Source organism: Amphibalanus amphitrite, unplaced genomic scaffold (assembly GCF_019059575.1).
Source record: "Amphibalanus amphitrite isolate SeventyFive unplaced genomic scaffold, NRLGWU_Aamphi_draft 000950F_arrow, whole genome shotgun sequence".
Lineage (NCBI taxonomy): Eukaryota > Metazoa > Arthropoda > Thecostraca > Balanomorpha > Balanidae > Amphibalanus > Amphibalanus amphitrite.
Genome location: NW_024882444.1, coordinates 8,946 through 17,315, shown reverse-complemented (window position 1 = coordinate 17,315; position 8,370 = coordinate 8,946). Strand labels below are relative to the sequence as shown.

The 8,370-nt window shown below is 47.6% G+C and overlaps 1 long non-coding RNA gene across 2 annotated transcripts; it reads left to right on the top strand.

The window, feature by feature from the left end:
* The first annotated feature begins 259 nt into the window (after positions 1-259).
* LOC122368478 lies at positions 260-3,787 on the top strand. Of its 2 annotated transcripts, none has more exons than XR_006254246.1 (4): positions 260-922; positions 1,260-1,402; positions 2,120-2,435; positions 2,867-3,787. It is a non-coding gene; the product is annotated as an uncharacterized LOC122368478 (long non-coding RNA). The 2 variants fall into 2 exon arrangements; XR_006254247.1 differs by having other exon boundaries at positions 1,750-2,435.
* The last annotated feature ends 4,583 nt before the right edge of the window (positions 3,788-8,370 follow it).

Sequence of the window (8,370 nt, the reverse complement as noted above, 5' to 3'; positions counted from 1 at the left end):
TGGGTACCAAACAGTCTTGAACAAAAACATTCATTGTTGGTAAACCTACCGCAGATGGGCTCATAAAAGGTGTACATCATAATAAAAATTAAATTTTCTTTCCAGATAAGCATGTTTTTTTGCATTTTCTGTGTCATAAGATATATTTTTTTGGTCTAGAATGTGAGAGCTTCCTTGCTGCCAAAAGTCACACTGTAACAATCAATGGAATATTACTAAAAATAAAACCGAGTCGGCATCCATTTATAGTACAATAATATACAAAATTAAATTTTCTATCTGCTGGTGTAAGGTGTTATACAAAATAAATTGGGGCTCAGTACGAAATTCGATGTTAAAAACTGCAGACCATAATTATCACCTGCAGCTGCGCACAGTTTACTGTACTGTTATCGCTAGCGAACGCCAGCGCTCTCATTTGATTGGTTTAACGGCGTGTTCGTTGCTGACGGAGAACATCCCTGATTTTTTAATTTGTTTTGATTAGGCTTGGATTAGGCCGATTAGGCACATTGGAATTCGGTTAAAATTCAATTTAAAATTGTGCAGCTTGTTGATGGTAGAAGTTGTGAAGCGCATAACATAAAAGAGTTGTGTAGAGATTGTATGGGGTGTTGGCGTTTTTGAAATTTCCTTTTTCTTGTGCTCTTTTGAGATCTTTGCAGGGGTTGGAAATTTGCAATCACAATGCCACCAGGAAACAGTGTTTTTTTCATGCCACAGTTATGGGCAACACGGCAGGGCAAAGTTTGCCTCAAGTCCTGGCTCGTTCGTAGCCTTGATTTGCATTCAAGAAAGCAGGTGTGTGCCCAAATGGATGCTGCACATTTTTTATATTCTTCAAAGCTATCGAGGTTCATTTGCCGATTCTGCATGGAGTATGCGAAGCAAAGCAGTGTCATGCTGACGCGGATACGAAGACGTGAGTATGAAACAGACTACAATACTTGGCAAAAAGGCAAGCAAAATGCATCGCTTAGTTTGACTAATCCGCATCATTCTATATCAACCAATCTGGAAATGTGTACCCTCCAGTGTACCAGTATGCCCTGCATAAATGTGGAAGAATTGAGCCAGAGCCCATGCTAAGCGTGAATTGCTGTGTAGATCTACAAACCCCACCATGCACCAGGCATCCTTGAGCATGTGCTGTGTTGTGCAGGTGATTGTGCATTGGTGTTCATGTGCTCCTGGGTGCCTTTGGTGGGGGGGGGAGCTCGAGCGTTGTGTGGTTCTTGAGTTATCATCCCATCCACCAGGTTGTATCTGGCGGTGGTTCTGGAGACAGCGCGGTTCGATCCAGCTGTGGGCCTGACGTCACCCAGCAGAAATGGCAGCGTGTTATCACCAGCTACGAGGCGCGCATACAGACATTGTCCAGAAACAATCACGTCATCTCCAGGTCAGTTGTGCATCCCACCGACTCTGTAGGGCAGTGATATAATGCCAATTGTGTTACCTGGCCCCTGATAGGTGATAATGGCGTCCCCCCGTCCACGGTGAGTGGCGTGATGACTGTGACCGGTCACCGGTCGACCACAGGTTGATCGGGGCCGGTTGTCGCTGTGGTCCGAGAGCCGAGGCGGGCCCAGGGGCGACCTCCTTGGCCGTCTGATGGAGGCGTGGTCCCATACATGCATTTCCCATCAATATGTGAATTTATCAATTTATAGGTAAATGGTTGTGACCAATCACTGTTCAACATCTGCCAATATAACCCGACCTGCGTCCTCTGCCCTCCATTCTCAGGCAGTCAGCTGAGTCAGATCCAGGACCAGCTCCAGAGCCTGAACCTGTCATTGAAGGCCGTCAGGCACCACCTATCCTTCACTGTACAATCCTTCGGTGTTACAAGTTACAACCAGATTAATTGCTTTATGCTCCACTCAGTCTGCTGTTTGACCATAATGGGCTGTTTGAATGGCATGGCATATTGTGTCATAAGGAAAAAAATATAGCATTGCAGTTAAAGGCCTACTTGCATGACTATGCTTCCAGACTCCAGTGAATGCTCTGAATATTTCTTGGTGAGTTAAATAGATTACCTTAGGGATATTCAGCATAGGACTTGAAAATAATATGGTCCCTAATGAGTCATTAACTCTTTACTGTGTTTCAGAGCGCCACGCGACCACGATGGTACTGCCAACGATGGCCTGCTCACCGACAGCTCCCCGCCAGCCGGCGGCGTTCCGCCAGCCAACGGGCTTCCGCCAGCCAACGGCGTTCTGCCCGCCGATGGTGGCCCGACGACCGACGGTCGCTCGCCGGCCGAAGGTGATCCTGTAGCCGAACGAGGCTCGCCGACCTACGCCGATCGACGCCGGCCCGCCCGCCGACGACGCCCTGCCAGCCGACCGCGTCCCGCTCGCCGACGGCGTCGATACGCCGGCGCGCGTATCGACATTGATCAGAAACGATCACATTATGTCCAGGTCAGTAATTGTGTCAATCAACGCATCCACAGGTCAGCTGTGTCCTGCTTCGTTACTAGGTCAGTGACCATAGGTGGGTTGCTTGGGGGAACTTTATGTGTTGCCGGGATGGGATGTCTGCTAATGCAGGTGCCGTTGCAAGTGTCGTGACGCTTGATGGTCTCAGGCTTGAGCTTCGAGTGAGTGAGAAATGTGTAATGTGTATACAGGCGAATGTACTGTTATTATGGATGAGTGTGCGACAGGGAACGTTATGAGGTATGATTCGTGGTCGCCGTGGCTGGTAGTGGCATTTTACGCGACCGTCGTGACCTGTGACGGCAGCCGTGACTGCTATATGACGGTCGCCGTGACTGTTCTATAACGGCCTTCGTGACTGAAACGTGACGGTCGTCACTCGGCGTGACGTGCCGCGACTCGCTGTTTTGCAGGTCATTAGTCGCGGGCGCTCGAGCTGACGGTGTCGTCTGACGGCTCCGCGGTGACCAGCGCCGCCTCCGCCGAGAACATCAGACTCCTGAAATGCTAATGGCCGTACACGAACAAGAGGCTCTAAACATCCAGGTGCAGGATAAGCGCCATGCTCAGAGGCGTCATCTGGAGAAGGCCGCACAGTGCACTTAAGGCTGAGCTCGGGTGTAGTGCGCGCAGACAGATATGATCAACTGACGGGCCGGCCATCAGATTTCAGTACGGAACTCAAGATGATTGGAGCCGACGTGGTTCGGTTGATGGTGTGTCAGGGTTGATTGAGAGTGGAGGCGAGACACCCGGATCTGTGAATGATACGCCGATACGGATCTCGACGTCGTCTTGCAATTTGTGCTATGTAATATGACGGCTATGCCGTGGTATCATTCACTCTCGATGCGCTTATAAATAATAAATAGGACAGAGACTGGAATTAAGATTATTATATTTGGATGTAAGGGGCAGGTTTTGGCCAGCTCTATATTAGAAATCGTGAGCGTGCTAGTTGCAATCAATCGCGCGCTTCTTGCTGAGCATCTGTGAGCGAGAAAATACTTTCTCTGGAACGTTCGTCGTAAAATATGTGTATCTTTGGAATAAGTTGTCAGAACATGAATGCATTTTTGGTGTCCACTGCAGCTGCTGTTCTGGAACAGAAACATGCCGAGATCGGCTGTGTAGGTATGTACTATGTACGCTGTGGCAAAATCAAGCAGCCGTACCATGAATCAAAAGCGGTATGTGAATTAAAGTGGATATATTTCACTATTTTTTCAGTTATATCATACAGATCACAGAAATGCGTCAAATACTGATCACACCCGGTTCCAAACAACTAAACGCTTGCGATCACTGGAAAGTAAATAAACAATAGATACCCATGTGGCTGCCTGGCGTGATCCGAGACTCTCTCTCTCTCTCTCTCTCTCTCTCTCTCTCTCTCTCTCTCTCTCTCTCTCTCTCTCTCTCTCACTCTCTCTCTCTCTCTCTCTCTCTTTCTCTCTCTCGCTCTCTGTTGTTGCTGACGCACACAGGACAACACAGCCGAATCGCGACGATGGAGAGCACGGAACGATGCCGGTGACTGGCGGACCAGCGAAAACAGGAAAGGAGATGAATAGCTCTAGCTCCCGTCTGCGCGCGGAAGGGCTCTGATTGGCGCGGCTCGCTGACTCCATTGGCTCATCAGACTGTTGTTGGTTTCCTCCTTCCCCTCCCACAAGCGTAGCCACTAGCCAGGTAGCTAAGTTGTGCGTGGAAGCGAGCGGCCAGAGCGGCGCTAGGTGTCGCCCTCCCAGCGACCGGGCAGTGCAGCTGGACACTGGGCAGTGCAGCTGGACGTGCCCCGGATGGTCCGCCTCTGATCTCGGCACACTCGGCAGAGTGCGACCGGACACTCCATGGAGTTGCATAGCGTCGATAGGCCGTATGGTGTCGCTGTCGTAATTATAAAAGCGTAAATAGAAGGCTGAAACAAGATATAGAATGCTTTTCTTTACATTTAATATCGCAAAGCACAGCTTTATGCGCTGGCTACGATATGTGCGTGTCGGTTGCGGCAGTAATCATCGAAGAAATATATGATTTATGAACGTTTCTTGATCATAGAATGTTAAAACATTGCAATGTTTGCCTGTTGTGAAGAAACTCCTATACTGCTGCTCTATCTTCCGGAATTATTCGTGTTTGATTACGACAATTCCGCCACTCTATCAGCTGATTTTTGTTTCCGAGTCACGTGACCAACCGGTGTCTCCCTGCCTGCACGCGCGCGAGCACACTACGTCACGTCCGGGGGCACAGTTATATGAAAAATCGCAGTGACGTAACACTTTCCTCGCTTCTCATTGGTCAATAGCCCGTTGCCGGGGTAACGTGCACGTATGTGAGCGCGGGCAAGAGTACTAGCCGGCCGCCGATCAGGGCTATGGAATCCTGAGCGCTGTTCGGCAGCCGGCTATTTTGTGTGCAGGGTATGACGTATTTCGCGAGCCGACGTCACAGGCGGTGACGTCGGCTCGCGCGCGAGCCGAGCGCCAACGACAAACTAACGGGAACCCTCGGACACCCTCGGGGCATAAACCGCGGAGTAGCATATTGAGCGAGTCTTATAAGGGAAATTCATATATTTTCGTTTCTCAAATGATAATCAGGGTGTCTCTTACCTTTTTACATATCATTTAGGCCTACCTAACACTTCAGTTGCCAAATATCTGCAATTTATTCAAGCGAAGGTATTTTCAGTAAATATCAATGGTATAGACCGAAATCTTTTGAATAAAAACTCCAACCAACAGAAATAAAAATAACTTAATTTATTCCAAATATTTCCTCCAAATTAACAACATAAAAACTCACTTCTACACACATCATTCATAATAATGCATACTAACACGCCGCTTTTGACAATTGCGGCGTTGAGTGGCGCGCTGCTAGCGCTCTTTTTCGATCGCAGAGACCCTGCACGCGCGCGAGCACACTACGTCACGTCCGGGGGGCACAGGTATATGAAAAATCGCAGTGACGTAACACTTTTCTCGCTTCTCATTGGTCAATAGCCCGTTGCCGGGGTAACGTGCACGTATGTGAGCGCGGGCAAGAGTACTAGCCGGCCGCCGATCAGGGCTCTGTGCCCCCTGTAGCGCGCTTCTCATTGGTCAATAGCCCGTTGCCGGGGCAACGTGCACGTATGTGTGCACGGGCTAGCGCGCTAGCCGGCCGCCGAACAGCGCCCCTGAAAACACGTGCAGTGTTTTTATATACCTTGAACACGTGGGTCCACCACCTGCCCTTGGTATTTAGCAGGGTATTTAGGGCCCAATTAGGGCCTTGCGCCTGCTCATGAGAGTTAGATCAGTTAGTGTATTGGTATAACTTGGGCATAACAGCATAAGTGTGTGAGTTTCGGCGTCGACAATTATTTAATCGGCGGGTGTGATTTTCAAGTACTTTTTCAACACCCAGGGTAGGTGAGAAATGCCTTATACCCTTCTTGACATTAAAATTGTTTCCTCAATTAATAATTACAAGGACAGGGTTTAATACGTATTCAGTATTCACTATAGGACCAACCCACTTTTCAAAGGTAAATTATATTTTACACATTTCACATTTCTCCATTTTTGACATCCTAAATCCAGATATCATACATGTCACGAAAATATTGAAAAAAAAGTCTTACCTAAACTGACCCACAATTTTTGAATACTGGGGCCCTGTTTCACCGGTGATAGCAGCACACTACTCTCAAATTGCGCGAGCTGACGTAATGTGGCGACGCCACGGTAATGACGTTTCGTGTAATCCGTGAGCTTTTTCATAGCTACGTTTGGAACAGAGTTGCAGTGTTGTTGAATGCGTTTGATTTGATCGCACAGCCGTGAAGATGTTAGCAGCAATATTTGATGACATCGCACAGTTTGACGACGCCATGGTTAATTGATGTTTCCATGGAAACCCAATTTGACACGTGTGATAGAAGCATGCTGCTATCACCGGTGAAACAGGACCCTGTGGTTAAGGAAGAAGTTTTTTTTACCTGGTATTCTTACCTGGTAGGGTTCCCTTAGTCTTCTTAGGATTTGATTGGGGATGGTCCGGGATGGGATAAGGAACCCAGGATTCTGAGACGCGCCAGTTCTCTGGGTACACAACTGCCAATAAGACCATCAGAGTACACACTACAACTGTAATAGAGCGTCTTCCAATGTGATAGTTGGCAACAAAATCAGTAAACTAGAGACTTGCAATGAGAATATCGACAATGACCTAACCTAATCTAAACTAAGTGCATGCATACAGAGAGTCCTGAAGGTGGGTGTGTAACAATTGTTTAAAGGTTTTCAAGTTAGGGGTACATACTGCTTCCTCAGGCAATGAATTCCATGTATGATGTAGGTACACATCGAACAGAGAAGAAACGCTTTCTAACATCAGTGCGACTATGTGACAGGAGAATCTTAAAGCAGTGTCCTTGGTTTGACCTTAGGGGGCCAGGTCAAACAGGTCTTTAGGCGATATACAAGAGTGTCCATGGAAGACCTTCCAGCACTGGATGAGGTCAGCTCTTAATAGTCTACCCTGAACTGAGTACAAGTCAAGTGTTTTAGACGATCACAGTAACTTAGGTTACACAACCCGGAGATGTGTTTCGTCCATTTTCTTTGTACATTTTCTAGCAGATGCAAGTCTTTAGAATATCCAGTGGACCACACGCATGAACAATATTCAATTATCCCTCGCCCGCACATGGGGGGGGGGGGGTGCCACCCCCCCCAGGTAGTCTTTCTGCTCTGCACTCAACATTTTTAGAGCTAGAAGCCTGATTTTTCGTATAGCTGCTCCTCTATCCTTTCTTGATGTCCACTGAAAATTTCAAGTTTCTGTGATTTTTGGTTTCGGAGATATGACCTTGTTTTTCAGGTCATGTCATGACCCAAATGGCCAATTCTCAACATCTTGTGTTTGCCATGGGCCTTGTGAGCTTTTGACACCCTGATTTTGGCCTTTTTTGCCAGTCTTACCTCCCACCTATCATGGAACATGTTCGACGATGTACAGGGGTCAAGGTCAGGGTCAAGGTCAACCTAGGTCATCTAAGATACTTTTTGTGAAGTTTTTTGACTGCATTTTTCATAGAAGCTTCTCAGATCATGATTTCATGTAATATGGACCCAAAAAACAATCGGTGCACACATCAGTATACACACAGACACACACAGACATACATACACATATAATTGACCTTGACCTTACTTGACCTGAAATGACCTCAGCAGCAAAATTCTGGTCGGGTAGTGTGACAAAGAGGTTCTAGCTGGCTTGGCACCAGAAAACAGCATCGTCATCGGTATTTGATAAGCAGCGCACTTGATATCCAACGGTGACCCAAAACAGCAACATTTTTTAGTTTGACCTGACCTGGAAGGTCAATGACTGACCTGAGAAGGTAAAACTGGGTATCATTGGATTCGTCTCTTCCCAAAGAATCTTTTTGGTCTTTACCGCTAAGCTCTATCTCCAACAGGAACGAAATGGCGCGGGGGGTGGCACCCCCCCCCCCATGTGCGTTCTAGGATGGGAAAATGGCATGTGCGGGCGAGGGTTATTGGACGAATATGAGTGGTGAGAAGGAAAAGCATGAATTCAGAGGATCTACAGACTGGATTTCAAAAGACTGTGAGCCAGCCCACCAGCCTTGTGGACAGTGGATTAGACATGCTCATTGCTCATGGAACTTCAGGTCTACATCGATGGTTACACCGAGGTCAACATGGGAGGTCGCAGACTTCACTGGATGGGCACTCCATCAAGGAAATATTTAGGCACAGCAAGGTCAGCTCTTCGTTTGGAGAAGCGGAGCACCGCACACTTCTTTGGATTCATATGAAGGCCCCAGGAAGCTGCAGTGGAGTGTAATGTATCAATGTCATTTTGGGCTCTCCTCATGTGATTTTGAGATTGA